The sequence below is a fragment of the Schistocerca gregaria genome, chromosome X, assembly GCF_023897955.1.
Source record: "Schistocerca gregaria isolate iqSchGreg1 chromosome X, iqSchGreg1.2, whole genome shotgun sequence".
Taxonomy (NCBI): Eukaryota; Metazoa; Arthropoda; class Insecta; order Orthoptera; family Acrididae; genus Schistocerca; species Schistocerca gregaria.
The window spans coordinates 353078752-353095251 of NC_064931.1; positions in this window are offsets into that span (position 1 = coordinate 353078752).

Consider the following 16500-nt stretch of genomic DNA (forward strand, 5'->3'; position numbering starts at 1 on the left):
TGCATCCAAAGGCGCAAACATCCTTTCTTTACATATCGCCAACCTGGCATAGTGAAATGCGATGGAATGCCATTCTATTCAGACAGCTTCATAGGAACATCTTCCATCCGTATGACATTTCCACTTGCAAAAGCTGTAAATTATAGTATACGTTTAATCGATACGGTAGAATAAAAGGTGCAATCAAGTTTTCACCGCCTATTCCCGCGCAAACACTCACTGAGAACATTTCCTGTTGACCATGTTTCTGAATGTAAAACAGATTTTAATACGCCCCTGCTGACAGTTACGGACGTTAAATATTGCTTCCCTGTAGTCGCTGTCACTAAAATAAACAGATCAGTGTCATCTCACTTTCTCACAATCATGTCATAATTCCATATGTTAGTAAAAGGTATAAAAAAATATTAGACTTCTCGGTTTACAGTCGAGAAGAAGACGGTGTACTTTCCTAAGGAAATTTCTTTCCAGTCGTTAAGAAAAAAAAAAAAAATAAAAACTAACGTTACGAAAAATTTTCAGGCACAATATTTGTTATGTCGGTGTGTGGAAAAAAGCAGAAACAATTATATATTTGGACTGAAAAAAATTTGAACACTCTTAAAGTTTATAAGTGCATGTGGTACTTATTTTATCGTAAAAACATGGAAGAGTGCCGAGATATAAATTAAAATACCGTAAGAGGTATGAAACTGTTTCGCCTGTGTAGCGAAAAATGTCGTCGCTGATGACTTTGCGCTCTGTTGGGCCTCGTTAAAGCTTCCAGCAAGAGAGTTTTTAAGAAAACTATAAAATTCATTTTGGTAGCATATGAGACATCTTTATTGTATTGTGTCACCTATGAACGAAGTTTATTTACGATACAGTCAATCTGCTGTAGTGGGTTAATACTTGTGTGCCGTCGAATGGATTTTTGTTCCGACGGCTCCGCTTAACAGGACCGAGAACATTTCCTACCTGCCGAAATATTTTATATTTGTAAGCGTTAAATACCCTTTATCATTGCACCTATCACTACAAACGACGATATACGCCATAAAAAACTAACTGGGGGTAGGTACTTTCAGGCCACTACTTCCGTTGACGTCGAGAAAAATATGTTTGCTCATAGCGTTTTCCGAAACACAAGTTTTGTCGAAGTGTATTAAAAGACTATTGTCCCCAGCATGCATTGTATACAAAACCATCGCTCTTTCTGTTACAAAATCTCTGAATTCCATTAAAAATTTTCGACCATCATTACACTGTCGGAATCGAAAAATAAGTGAGCAGAGAAAACTAAAAAGGGAGGTCTCCGAGTAGGAATAATTAATTTTTTCGTGGAGATCACACTTTATTTTTTACTACACCCAGCCATAAAAGTTTGCTCACCTTGAATAATTTTCTACTTTCAAAAACTGTCATTTTTGCACATGGTGAGGAAGTAAATCGTTTTTGTATGCGACATTCCAAAGAAGCCAGTGAATGCTATTCTGTTCATGATCTGTTCCTCTTGTACTGGTTGGAATTATTGTTTCGAAAGGATGGAGCACCTCATCATGAAACTGAGTGTCCTGAGTAGTAAGAGGGCTGAGACAGTCTGGGTACAGCTCGCTCTGTTGGCAGATTTCTCCCCTCCCTTCCCCATATAACGTCACCGATGACATCACCCATTGTTGCCATACTTCCCTCTTCCCACTACTGTGTTGTCACAGGTCAGTTGCCCAATGTAAAAAATGTTGAGAAAGTCGGGAAAGTGATGGGAAATTGAAAATTGTCCAAATACGCTTCCAGTCTACCAGCACCCTTCCAGTGTCACAGTTCACATGTCCTTCTATAATATGGCAGGAAACTAAAAAATCTAAGATTGTTGACGTGGAGATACAAGGGTAGCTCTATGACATCAGAATCCAAGATGAGATGACTGCGGGTTCTGGACCAGACTACATGAGTCTTCGTTAAGAATTTTCGTTTTTATTAAGACGCCTGCCGGTATTGTATTTTTGAATTTCTCACAATCTTATATTTAACACAAGTGTCCTATGACATTGTGGGTGCTAAAAACCGAGCATCACTATTGGGCTATTTTGAATATCCTTTTTTTTATAATTTCTCGCCATTTTATACATTTGTCACTTCAGCTGTGACGTCATACGAGTGGGCAAGGGGGAAACCTGGCAATATTGCATGACAAAATTAATTGGGTCGTAGGGAGAGGAGTGCCTTTTTCCAAAAATATTGACTGTGCTGAGATGAGCTCAGTCCTGCTCCGATCATTGTTCTTCACCGCACAGTATCGGTCTTTTGGGTGAAAATATGCCCGTTTTTCTCACGCGATGGGCGACAATCGTAAAGATGTTAACTGCTGTGAGCTTATTATCAGGTTGCTTTCCTCCAAGGAATATAAAGAAAAATTTAAAATGTGCATGTGAGAGTTGAATTTGATTTTAAGATGGGAAACAGTACCAGAGAAGCAATTCTGGCGTTGCAGATTGAAGAAAAATCGGGATATTTTCGTAACATTGGTGTACCTTCAGTTCTTCTGTGTGTACATAGATGAAGTAACAATTACAATTGAAGAAAATTTCTGAAGAGGAAAGAAAGTGCAACAATAACAGATAAAAATGCTTAAGTTTGCAAATGACGTGACTGTTCTGGCTGTAAGTAACGAACACTTGCATGACCTGTTAAAGAAATGGGCTGCGTACTTTGCACACAATAAGAAAACACAAAACATATATAAAAAGAGAATAACAAGTTGTTTAACATCAAAATTTGGAGCGATACTGTAGTTGAAGGACTGGAAGTATTCTCCTGTCTACCACGTAAGACCACTCAAAATTATCTAAGAAAGGAAAAGGATCAGAAGTGGATGGACACAGAAGAAAGGAGGTTCCTTCAATAAATGACCTGTGCTGGTATCAGAAATTGATATAAACATGAGTAAGAAGTTCCTGAAAGTTTACGTAAGTAATACGGCATTGTATGGAAGTGGAACGTGGAATCTCAGAAATCCAGGGTATAATAGACTGAAAGCACTTGAAAATGTGCTGCTTTCAAAGCAAATTAAAAATAAGTACGCAGATTAAAGTACGAAACGAAGAAGTACTAAAAGGTGTATGTGTCGAAAGAAATCTGTAGTAGACACCAACCACAAGGACGGAACGGTTAGTAAGACACCAGCTGTAGCATTCAGAACTACGTAACGTGGCAGTGGAAAGAACTGTAAAAGAGAAAAGTAGCAGAAATAGACAAGGACTACAATATTCAGAACAGATTACAAAAGGGTGTTAGGTGTAATACTTGCTTGGAGATCATTAAATTAGCTCAAGATTGGAATGTATGGAGGACAGCAGAAAACCAGTTAAAAGAAAAGTGGCATAAGAGTATAACAAGTGTATTAGAGACAGAGGCACTAGTTTATGCAAGAATGACGAACTCAGATGTGTCCATGATAAAGAAAACACCACAGAATTTACCAGGAATTAATTAAGGAAACTACGGAATACCAGAAACAGGATGATCAGAATGAGATTTGAGTCCAGCACCACTCAAACAGTCTTACCTTACTGATTATAACACGAGTTCCTGGCAGTTAGATAACAAACCCGCTTGTCACGTTATTACGACCACCTGTCAAGCCTACGCCAAGTTGAAAATTTGCACCACCTAGAACGATATACACTCCTGGAAATGGAAAAAAGAACACATTGACACCGGTGTGTCAGACCCACCATACTTGCTCCGGACACTGCGAGAGTGCTGTACAAGCAATCATCACACGCACGGCACAGCGGACACACCAGGAACCGCGGTGTTGGCCGTCGAATGGCGCTAGCTGCACAGCATTTGTGCACCGCCGCCGTCAGTGTCAGCCAGTTTGCCGTGGCATACGGAGCTCCATCGCAGTCTTTAACACTGGTAGCATGCCGCGACAGGGTGGACGTGAACCGTATGTGCAGTTGACGGACTTTGAGCGAGGGCGTATAGTGGGCATGCAGGAGGCCGGGTGGACTTACCGCCGAATTGCTCAACACGTGGGGCGTGAGGTCTCCACAGTACATCGATGTTGTCGCCAGTGGTCGGCGGAAGGTGCACGTGCCCGTCGACCTGGGACCGGACCGTAGCGACGCACGGATGCACGCCAAGACCGTAGGATCCTACGCAGTGCCGTAGGGGACCGCACTGCCACTTCCCAGCAAATTAGGGACACTGTTGCTCCTGGGGTATCGGCGAGGACCATTCGCAACCGTCTCCATGAAGCTGGGCTACGGTCCCGCACACCGTTAGGCCGTCTTCCTCTCACGCCCCAACATCGTGCAGCCCGCCTCCAGTGGTGTCGCGACAGGCGTGAATGGAGGGACGAATGGAGACGTGTCGTCTTCAGCGATGAGAGTCGCTTCTGCCTTGGTGCCAATGATGGTCGTATGCGTGTTTGGCGCCGTGCAGGTGAGCGCCACAATCAGGACTGCATACGACCGAGGCACACAGGGCCAACACCCGGCACCATGGTGTGGGCAGCGATCTCCTACACTGGCCGTACACCTCTGGTGATCGTCGAGGGGACACTGAATAGTGCACGGTACATCCAAACCGTCATCGAACCCATCATTCTACCATTCCTAGACCGGCAAGGGAACTTGCTGTTCCAACAGGACAATGCACGTCCGCATGTATCCCGTGCCACCCAACGTGCTCTAGAAGGTGTAAGTCAACTACCCTGGCCAGCAAGATCTGCGGATCTGTCCCCCATTGAGCATGTTTGGGACTGGATGAAGCGTCGTCTCACGCGGTCTGCACGTTCAGCACGAACGCTGGTCCAACTGAGGCGCCAGGTGGAAATGGCATGGCAAGCCGTTCCACAGGACTACATCCAGCATCTCTACGATCGTCTCCATGGGAGAATAGCAGCCTGCATTGCTGCGAAAGGTGGATATACACTGTACTAGTTCCGACATTTTGCATGCTCTGTTGCCTGTGTCTATGGGCCTGTGGTTCTGTCAGTCTGATCATGTGATGTATCTGACCCCAGGAATGTGTCAATAAAGTTTCCCCTTCCTGGGACAATGAATTCACGGTGTTCTTATTTCAATTTCCGGGAGTGTATGTGTCTAAAATTAAATTCATACCATTTATTGCATACTAGAAAACATAAATAATTATTTTCACCAAATTGTCCTTGATATTTGTTTAGAGAAGTAATTCTGGAGTGAAGTCCGAACACACTACCAACGGAGCCACTAAGGTTCGTGATACACAATCAAAATGGAATGAACCACTTCTTGTTCGAATCCTACCTCAGGCATGGATGTGTGTCATGTCCTTAGGTTAGTTAGGTTTAAGTAGTTCCAAGTTCTAGGGGACTGATGACCACAGCAGTTAAGTCCCATAGTGCTCAGAGCCAGAACCACTTCTTGGTGATGGTCTGTCCACTTTCTCTCTACAGCGGGAAATTAGTGCTCACCGAGTCCGTAGCATTTGATGAGACACACGTGCCCCACGGGTCATGGTAAACAGCGAGCGCTTCTGCAACCTCAACATTTGTATCTGGTTACAGGATTGACGGAACCGGGTTTTCTGAGCTGGGAACTGATGAGCGTACCAGGCTTCTTCTATCACCGTTCGCTTCGGCGACCGACGTGCGGAGCGACTGTGGAACCTTGTGTGTCACAGGGGGCAGGGATCTTGGCTTAACTCCGGAGCGATCTTAAAAAAAAAAAAAAAAAAAAAAAAAAAAGAAGAAGAAGAAGAAGAAGAAGAAGAAGAAGAAGATCTGAAGGTGGGCTGCCGGCTGAAGAGATACATTGCTACTGACGTGAAACACTCATTAGTGGGCAAACTCTACGGAACCTCCCTCACCTCATTTGCTATGAGGCCTACCCAAGCGAGCGGAGCTCTGTGGAGTTATATGTCCCTAGGTGCTCGCGGAGACACCATGTCATATCACATGAGTACCTCAATTCCCAACGCGATGTGTGTACCGTCCGCAAGTACAAACAACGACTCTGCAAAAGGAATGAGGGAGGCTAGTCCTCCTGACTGTCAGATTCTCTTTAGCAGGAAAGCTATTCTGGTTATCTAGAGGGAGGAGGGACAGTTTGACAAAGTGTCCCTTTCTATATTCATGAGGGATTAGAGAGGATTAATGGTACCTTAAAGTCTATTAAACGATTGCATAATGTTTCCTTGTTGGTCGAAACTAATAGGTAAAAGCAGGTGGGCCTACTTAAGAAGTCACTAAATTTGGCTGGTTATGATATAGATGTTGAGGTACATACCTCTCTAAACTTAAGAAGTGATGTGGTCACATACTGTGGTACGATGAACATTGACATCTCAGAGCTAAAACAGGAATGAGCATCACAGGTGAAAGTCGATGTGGAACAAAGAACGCTGAGGAATAATGAAGAGACTGAGAAGACCACCGCCTTCATTGTTACCTTCAGTTCTCCTACGCTACCTAAACATACAAAGGCATGATTCTTCTGTTTAAGGATTAGGCCTCATATACGTAACTCTATGAGATCGTACAAATGCCAGCGCTTTGGCCATACAATACTGAGCTGCAGAGGTGAAGCGATTTGCAGGAAATGTGGAAAGGCGGTCCAAGAATCTGGCACTGACTGCCGTTCTTCAGCGATATGAATCAGCTGCCCTGGGGTCACCCAGTCTGGAGCTGAGACTGCTCAATTTTCGTTGAAGAACATAAAATTCAGAAAATGAAAGTGACAAAGAGCATCTCTTATGCGGAAGCCATAAAGGAATATAAGTCGGCGAAACCTCATGTCTTTTCCACTTCTTTGGCTTCCTTAGTAAAGAAATTTGTACCCAAGATTGATAATTCGACGCAGACGACGTCCAGCGTTAAATTATCCAACACAGATACCTTTGTCAACACCTGTGCCTGCCAAAGTAAAGAACGTAATCACCAGCAATCCAGGCAGCTCCAACAGAAGAGAAAGACACTACTTTAACAATGTGTATAGGTAAGGCACCCCAAAAGCACTGTTTCTCCACTTACCCTTTCCCCACCATTCGTGAAGGGAAATGGGGCGGGGAATGGGTCTCCATGTTTGGGTCCTAAGCAGTCCCAGGTGCCAACAGACGCCATCATGGCACATATGACACATGAGGAGGCATCATCATCGAGTTACATGCTTCATTACCAGTAACAAACTACCCCTCTACACCCCCCAGCTGCTTTACCAATAGCTGGTGATACGGCGGCCTATTAGGAACCCGTGATCTAAGGAGGTCCTCCTTCAGCTGTTTACTACAATACTGATGACAGGTGACTTCCAAACTCGTGGAAGGAAAATATTCTAATCCCGATTTTAATACTATGGAAGGATCGGACTAATCCCAGCGGTTATCTTAGCATCAGTCTCACAAGCTACTTAGGAAAGACACTGGATCATATGGTATACAGACGCTTAGTGCGGGTTCTCGAAAGTGGGTCCTTATCAGTCGCTTCCAGTGCGAGTTCAGGAGGTGTCACTCAACATAACCTGAGTGCGCTCGAAGAGGCAATTCAACAAGCTTTCCACTGTAAGCGACAACTTTCCGGTGTCTTCTTTGTTTGGGAAAAGAATTACGACACTACCTGAAAGCGTAATATTTTGTTGCAGCTGTACAACTGGGGTTTCCATGGACGTCTCCTCACATCCATAACTGCGCTGGGTAGCCGCGCAGTGTGGGGTGTCTTGTCACGGTCCGCGCGGCTTGCCCCGTCGGAGGTTCGAGTCCTCCCTCGGGCATGGGTGTGTGCGTGTCGTCCTTAGCGTAAGTTAGTTAAGTTAGATTAACTAGTGTGTAAGCTTACGGACCGATGACCTCAGCAGTTTCGCCCAGTAAGATCTTACCACAAATTTCCAAAATTTTTTCACGTTCATAGAGCCCTTCCGATCAGAAACGCATTTTCGATACAGGGGTCGGGAATGTCCTGCCTGATCGTTTTAAACAGGAGAGTATAATGACGTTCGCCATTGCGGTCAACAGTATTACATCCACAGTAAGATGTCCCTTAAACAGTTCGTCGTTTGTGGACGACTTCATCTTCCGTGCTTCCTCCAACGTTGCAACGGCTGCCCAACAAGAGCATTTGGCGACTAGGCGGGTGAAGAAATGGTCAAAAACAACATGTTTTAAGTTCTCCTTGGAGAAAACTGTATGTGTTGAAAGTGGTGGATACTGTTCTCACTGTTAAAATGGTTCAAATGGCTCTGAGCACTATGGGACATAACATCTGAGGTCATCAGTCCCCTAGAACTTACAACTACTTAAACCTAACTAACCTAAGGACATCACACACATACATGCCCGAGGTAGGATTCGAACCTGCAACCGTAGCGGTCGCGCGGTTCCTGACTGAAGCGCCTAGAACCGCTCGGTCACAGCGGCCTTCTCCCTCTTAAGGAAAATCTGTAATATCTGGGCTTCACTTTTCATGAGAGGATAACATGACTGCCACATCTTACAAAAAAATTGAACGTAACATGACTGCTACATCTTACAAAAAAATTGAAGATAAAATGCGTCAAGGCTCAAACCGCCCTTAAATACATCAGTCATGCGTCTTGAGAAGCTGCCTGGGCACGTGTACGCCAGCACTATAAAGCCTTAGTGCGACTCTGGCTTGAATATGGGTGCCAGATGTATAACTCAGCAAGGCCTTCATAACATAAAATATGGTTCACGACGAGAGTATTGGGCTGTCAAAAGGACCTTATTGCACAATTTCTGTTGCTATCTTGTGTGCTGGTGAACCTCCACTGAGTATTCGACGTCTACTCGTCGTTGAACCCCAAGTATACAGGCCTCTGTCCAAAGGAACATTGGATCGTTCTTCTCAAAATCACAGGCACTACAATATCGTGTTCATCCGCCGACACCGTGCAAGCAGTTTTCAGTTAAAATTTCTTCCCTATACTGCAATATACGGTACATAACGTGTGTGTGGGTACAGGTTGTTATCACACGGTTGGCCACATATCGAAGCTTGGGTCTGACTGTGAGTCGTGCTCGAATAGCCTAGTGGTAAGGCGAGTGCTCACGGTAGGCGGAAGATACTTGTTCGAGTCCCAGTCCGGCACAAATGTTCATCGTCTTTATTCCATTACACAGATGTCGGTTGTTCATACTCGTATCTGCGAATAAAATTCATGTAAGTCATGTTTCGTCGCACTTCGATGTAACCCTGTATAGCGAGGACGGCTTCGAAGTATAGCACGTAAGAGATGACGACGATGATGATGCTTGTTCTGCGGGGCGCTCAACTGAGCGGTTATCAGCGCTCGTACAAATTCCCAATCTTTGCTCAGTCCAATCTCGCCACTTTCATGAATGATGATGAAATGATGAGGACAACACAAACACTCCGTCACCTCGAAGCAGGTGAAAATCCCTGACCCCGCCGGGAATCGAACCCGGGACCCCGTTCTCGGGAAGCGAGAACGCGACCGCTAGACTACGAGCTGCGGACAGCACGTAGAAGACCTGCCCACTTTCAAACACAGGTTCCCTCTGGCTCACACGGTTGTAGTCCAGGTACATCCGAGTTCCCCAAGTTCTTAGGCATATTCTCAAGCGTCCACAGCTGATACGAATATGGTACTTGGTATTTGATTATTACTCGTGTACTGTGATTTCTTTTATCACTCTTGGTGAGTCACTGTGGAGAACGATTGCATGATACCTCTACCGAACCTCTTTTCAGGTATTGAACGCTAATTACCATTAAGTCTAATGGATTAGGTAGTCACACAAAGATCCAAGGATAATTGCTACGCAGTCTGCCAATAGCCGACATCGTGTCACTGAAAAGATCTTGTATGCTAGTGGATCTCCACCACACCTCTCAAATTCCAACTCCTATGAATATATTTATATTTACCTTGTAGTTTTATTTTTCATTTCTTTTCTTGTGTTGGATAGTAGATCCACGGCTTCATATGTCTGTGGAGAGTTGGAATGCTTCAGAAACAAAACCATTGCGTAGTGGTTTGTTTATGATCATTCACACATAAGAGAAAACTATATTTCTCCACTTTACCATAATGTTATCAGTTTTTGCACCACAGCATATTCAATATCGGATGCTGCCCCCACTTTCCTGTTAACCAGCCTAACTCACAGAAAGCTCTCCTGACTGTCAGAGACAGACGGTTACTAGAGGAAAGAGTAAGACCAACGATGATGTCCACATTGGAGGCAAAACGCCAATCGTCCTGCACTTCAACGTTGAGTGGCGGAAGGTTTAGAGACTTGGAACGCTGCCGAAGTTGTTCTCAACACATGAGAACTGAGACTCGAGCTTGTGTATCTGACGACTGAAGTGGTGAGTCACTGGATGTGGAACCGCGACGACAGTGTCTAGGCCGTTATGTGTCTCTGGATGCTGACGGGTTCCGCAACTTCAAGACAATTGACCTGGTAGTCGAATGGGCAGAGGGAGCGTGAGAACATACAAACAGAAAAATTCTTCGAGGAGGTGAAAAAGCACAAATTTTATATGAGAGAAGAGACATTCGGTACAGGAACGTTCTGATAAAGTCGATTCTTATTAATATGATGTTCTCAAAATCGTAATTTTTCTTACCGTTTTAGTGTAAAAAGAAGTTCTTTCTCCTTGTCCGAGCTACTCATTTGTGTACGTAATGCATATCTTGTGCGACGTTAGGAAATCGATCGCTGTTAACCGAATGCCGACTTCGTTCTCAGCCGCTGAGGCAACGGCGTCACCTTCAGTGTCGTGGCCGTCTGTTTCCTCTCTGGCTACGTCTGTGACAAATTTGTATGCAAAGCCATTGCGTAATATAAGCTAGGATAAAAAACTGTGAACTATTTCGAATGTTCTCACGGCAAATATTATTCTGTAACATTGATCTGGAGAAACCTGTATGCTATTCTAAATCATCTTTATTCAACATCAAACTGTGATATAAGCAGAGAACTTTATTGGAGAAGGGAAATAAATGTCCACCGATAGCTTATCAAGATTTCAACAGCTTTAATAGAAGTGCAATATCCAGGAGTGAACAACGGAAATATCATAGTGGCTAAATAAGGATGACTGGTCGGGGATGCGAATTCGTCCCTATCTTCAGGTGACTGCTAATTCAGATTCTTCAGCATCTCTTTGATATTCTCGTGGACAAAACAAACCTGTGACCTATCCGTGGTACTCTTTCTCATATAACTTTAAAATCAGCTGTTAGCCCTGTGCAGTCCCATGACGTTACGTACTAGGGTCTATTCTGAGATTGGGAGAAACATAAAGATGGAGACCTATGGTTTCTTTCCATTAGTGTCATCATGGGCTACCAGATTCACTTAGCTGAGAGGGCCTAAAATTGTTCAGCACAAGGAATATGAAAATTCGAAGATAAGGTAAAGAGAATTACTTTTTCTACACATACTTTCTGTGACCCACTCTGCAGTTCATGGGGGGTGGTTTCATCATTCCTTTTCCACCTGCGCATGGAGTAAGAGAAAGGTAACAGTCCACACGTCTTCACAATCATACTACTTTATAAACTTTTCGCTAAAAATAAGCAGTAAAGATATTCTGTTATCCATCTGAAACGACTAATCCCAAAGCATTTTTTCACTAGTAAGTTGTTGTTCTTGGAATGGTTGTCATTTTAGTACCCGATCATTCTCTAAAGGCATAGAATGTATTAATGGAGCAGTTACGAACGTATCTCAGTTTCTACAGTCTCTGCTTTCCTCCCGACTCCATAAAGTCGTAAGCTTTCAACCGTGTTCCAGAACTATTTGTGCGGGAGTATCGGATGATGTCTTCCCTACTGACGCGATTCACTTTCATGGAATTCATCCAATAAATCCAAGCCCTGTATTCAACCTTCCTGGAAGAAACTTAACATGTCCGCTGCATTCTTATCACTTCACAATATAGCTGAGGTATTTAATATGCATCTATTGAATCGTATCTCACCTTCATGTCCTGTACTTTCTCGAAAGTCCGTCGCTTAGAGCTGCATACCGGAGAGCAAGTAGTACTGCACTATAAATCCAACTCACGAATTTTACGGAATATCTTTCCTTACGGCATTTTCTTGGTTACATACCATTAAATATCACTGTACGTAACAATATAAAATGTGTTCCTGTCATTATTGCATTTATTCCTGATGTTGATAAGAAAAATCTATTTTTTCGCATAAAGAACGCGTGTTACTATTCAACTTATCGAACACATTCTAACTGCACGTCTTCAACGGAATCAATGTATTTTAGTGAAAAATATAAATAAGGGTAAGGTAATAAGTTAACAATGTTGACATTTTAACATTGTATTGTACCTAGTTGTTTAAATTTCTGTTTTAATATACTCATAATTATTTTGATGATTCTAAAACGGGCCAAGACGACAGTATTCATGAAATTTGAATACATTTCTATTCTAATAAAGTACAAGGTAGTACATTAATTATTGAAACATTAATATGTTTTTTTTATTAAAAGACATTCAAAAAAGGGATCATTGTACTGAAAATTAACGTAACTCCAAAGCAGATGTTTTCATTTATTTTCATCCTTCAGAGTTTGAGCAGTTCTTATGCCGTCATGTGTGGCACTTTCAACATAATTCAGTCTTCTGTTGGAGAGTCAATGTGGATGTCATCACACACTGGAAACCACATTATACGAATACTTTTCCGTAGAGGTGTTTGTTAGTTGCTTTAAACGGTTTCGTTCTATCTTGTGTGCTTCCTTATCAACCTTTATTCCTAGCATAGATAAGCTCGTTAAAACATTTGCTCATGGCAAACTGCAAAATTTCTGGTTCTTTTTTGGGCATGGTCTTTCTTAGGCAGTTGTTTAAAACCATAAAAACGACAATGTTTGGCTTAATGGTAGCAGCATCACGAGATATACTAGGAGTTCATTTGTATTGGCATCAGCAAGAGCCTTTCCTATTTCAAAATGGTTCAAATGGCTCGGAGCACTATGGGACTTAACTACTGTGGTCATCAGTCCCCTAGAACTTAGAACTACTTCAACCTAACTAACCTAAGGACATCACACACATCCATGCCCGAGGCAGGATTCGAACCTGCGACCGTAGCAGTCGCGCGGTTCCGGACTGCGCGCCTAGAACCGCGAGACCACCGCGGCCGGCTTTCCTATTTCGACACTACCCTTAAGAAGTACACGATCTGTGGTGTCTGCAGTGGCAGCGTGCTCATTAATCATAAGGCAACTGAAAAGTTCTATTCCACATTTTATCAACACATTAACTGGATTACTGACTGTAGATGTTTCGAAATAAGTAGTGCTAAACGGATGCCTTATAAATGATGATGTCTACGTGCGCCACTCCTCTTGGCCTGCTCGGTTATGTTATTAGATTTCGATATCTAGGGTGGCATTAACAAGAACCATATATGAACAAAAACTGTGAACTGCTTACTGTCTAAGGTAGCCGTGTTCAGGAAGGAATAACCAGACTTCGTAATTGTTATAAAAGTGTGTGATGAATGTATTAAAAAATTTAACACATCAACCAATGCTAATGACAATTACTAATGCAAGCTGAAGTGGCACCAGCAGCTCCATTGTACGAGGTTTTAGGCTCTCTCCAGTATGTCTAGCCATAAAGTGATGATTCCCCATGAATCTCAGACTTTGCCCAGATGGGGTGGCTTGCTCTGTAGGTGCAACCACAACGAACAGGTAAATGTGGAGGGGTCATAACAGCCTGTGGTGCCTTAAGAGAGAATCGGACTTTTCATCCCTCGCCTTGGGATGCCTATGGCATGCGTTGGGAGCCCAGACGACTGCCTGCAGTAGTGAGCTGAAGAGTGGCCCGCCGCTGGTTGATTGGCTACGGACCCCACGCCGGCCTCAGAGGGTCGAACCAGCGACGCGCTATGGACTGGAACTTTGGTGTCCTATCTAGTGCTGCGTGCAGCTGGTCTCTCGTTAGAATTGGCACCTATTTGTACTCGGCTCTGCGCCCCCGTTTTGCCATACGCACCGCTTCGTGTCACACGCTCATAACACGCTAGGTTGGCCAGTGGCCCCCTTCTGCCTGTGATCAGTGCTGTGCAGACCGCTGCATTTACTCTTTTCAGCCGGTCTACGGCCCTGCGGCCTCCATTCTACTTCGCAACCGCGGGTATGTATAACTTACTGCTAACAGGCCCGCACCTGGCTGTAACTTGTGCGCTCAGAAATGTTGCACCAAATCTAACTTTCGTATCTTACACTGTGGTGCCGCTACACTATAGATGTTACTTTTCCTGAGGGCATGCAACTCTAATGTTCGACTTAATCATTGTGAAGGTAAAATGGTCTCCCATTCGGATCTCCAAATGGGCGCTACTCAGGACAATGCTGTCATCACGGTAAACAAAACTGATAATATGGAACGTTAGACCACTTAATATGGTAAGCTGGTTACGGAATTTAAAAAGGGAAATGGATGGTTTGAAGTTAGATATCGTGGGAAATAGTCAAGTGCAATAGGGAGAGCAAGACGTCCTTAAAAGTGAGTAAAGCTTTGTCAATACAATGCAGTAATGCAGGAGTGGGTCTACTAATAATAATAAAATAGGAGCGCAACTGAGCTACTATGGACAGCACAGTGAACGCTTTACAGTAACCAAGATATACATGAATCCAATACCCACTACACCAACAAGTTCATATGTGTGCTGACTCCACTCTCCACTGACGATAAAGCGATTGAGAGATTGCATGTTGAAATCACAGAAATTATCGGCGTAGTTAAGGGAGACGAAAATTTAATTGTGATGGGAAACTGGAATTCGTTAGTAGGATGAGGAATAGAAAAAACGTAGTAGGAGAACGTAGACTCGGGGAAAAGATTGAAAGGGGAAGATGCCTAGTAGAATTGTGTACAGAGCATAATTTAATTATTCTCATCACTTAGCTTAATAAATAATCATGATAAAAATGGTACACACGAAAGAGACGTGGAAACTCAAGATGGTTTCAGATTAATTATATAGGGATATGACGACAGTAAGTATCGTATGTTGTGCTATATCTGCCAAATAAAATAACTGGAAAAAACTTGAACTCTACATAGAAACAACTATTACAGTAAAGTACGGAAGGTAACTGAAACAAATGCGCAATGAGTCCAGGAGATTCGGTACTGTTATAAAAAAAATTGCACTACAGACGCAGCTATTTATGATGATCCCCTAGACATTACAGAAGTGTGGGCATGGTTCTTATTTGAGACTGTGTGCATCACGGACAGCATTGTGTTCTCTGAAACCTACTCTCTCTTTCTCTAGCCACGTGCTTGCTAAGAAATTCTTGGGGGAGGGAGGGGGGCCGTTTTATACATCCACTAGCGCGGCTGACAACTGCTAGATGGTCGTCGGTGCATATGGACGTATGCATTATGTCTCCTCAGCGCATTACACGCTCCCTAGATGGCATTTAAGCCAGTCCTTTCTCTGAATATACTTTCGTTCCGAGAGCTCCACCATCTACGCAGTTCGATGGCGTCGCGCATTACCATCCGTAAAAATGAAGGACCGAATGTACCCCTGAAAAGATGCACTTGCGGATGGAGTACAGTTTCACAATAACGTTGATCGGTGAGTATACCGTTTCGAAAGATTTAGAGGTCAGTACACAACTGAAACGCCAACCTGCTCCGCGCCAGTTCACCTGGAGCACGCAAACGATCAGTTTCGGCAATGTTCCTGGGTGCATTATGCGTTCCCGCCTCTCGCCATATGAGGGCACCCAAGAAAGTTGTCGACGTTTTCGCTTTGGTGATCCAGATATTTTGGTGTTGGGAGGCACAATGTTTCAAGGAAGTACTGACCTCCAAATCCCAGAAATCGGTACATTCACAGGATTTCAACGTTATTACGCCAGTGTACTCCTTCCCCATGTCTGTCTTTTCAAAGGCACATCCGGCCCTGACTTCACTTTTAAAGGATGACTTCTCATCATCGCATCGAATTGCGCAGGTGGCAGAGCTCTTGAAACGAGAGGATATTCGGCAAATTGATTGGCCTGCCCCTTCTCTCGAGTGAAATCCCATATAGCAAGTATGGAATGCGTTGCGAGGATTATTGTGGCACATCCACATGTCCCAACGACCATCCAGCAGTTGCTAAACACGCTGGTGGAGGAATGGTAAACCCTAGCACAAGATCGTCTTACCAATTATCAGCCTTGGGGCTAGCATGCGTTACCCCATTAAGAAGCATGTCCAGCCTTTTGCAACTTCCAACGGGCCATTAGAAAACGCGGTGGCTTCAGATTAATTATTGCTTTTGAATAAAACTGTCATTTCTTTTCATCTGATTGCGTATTTCTTCAGTTACCTTCTGTTCTATACTCTATCGGGTCTTTCTATGTATGATCCCAGTTTCATCGAGCTATGTTACTTGACAGTGACACATCACTCGAAAGTTACTTTCATCCTTGAGTTTGCATATCAGTGTATAATGATAAAACAGATATTTCAAAACAAGTTCCAAATAGCTAAACTATTCCAGCTGT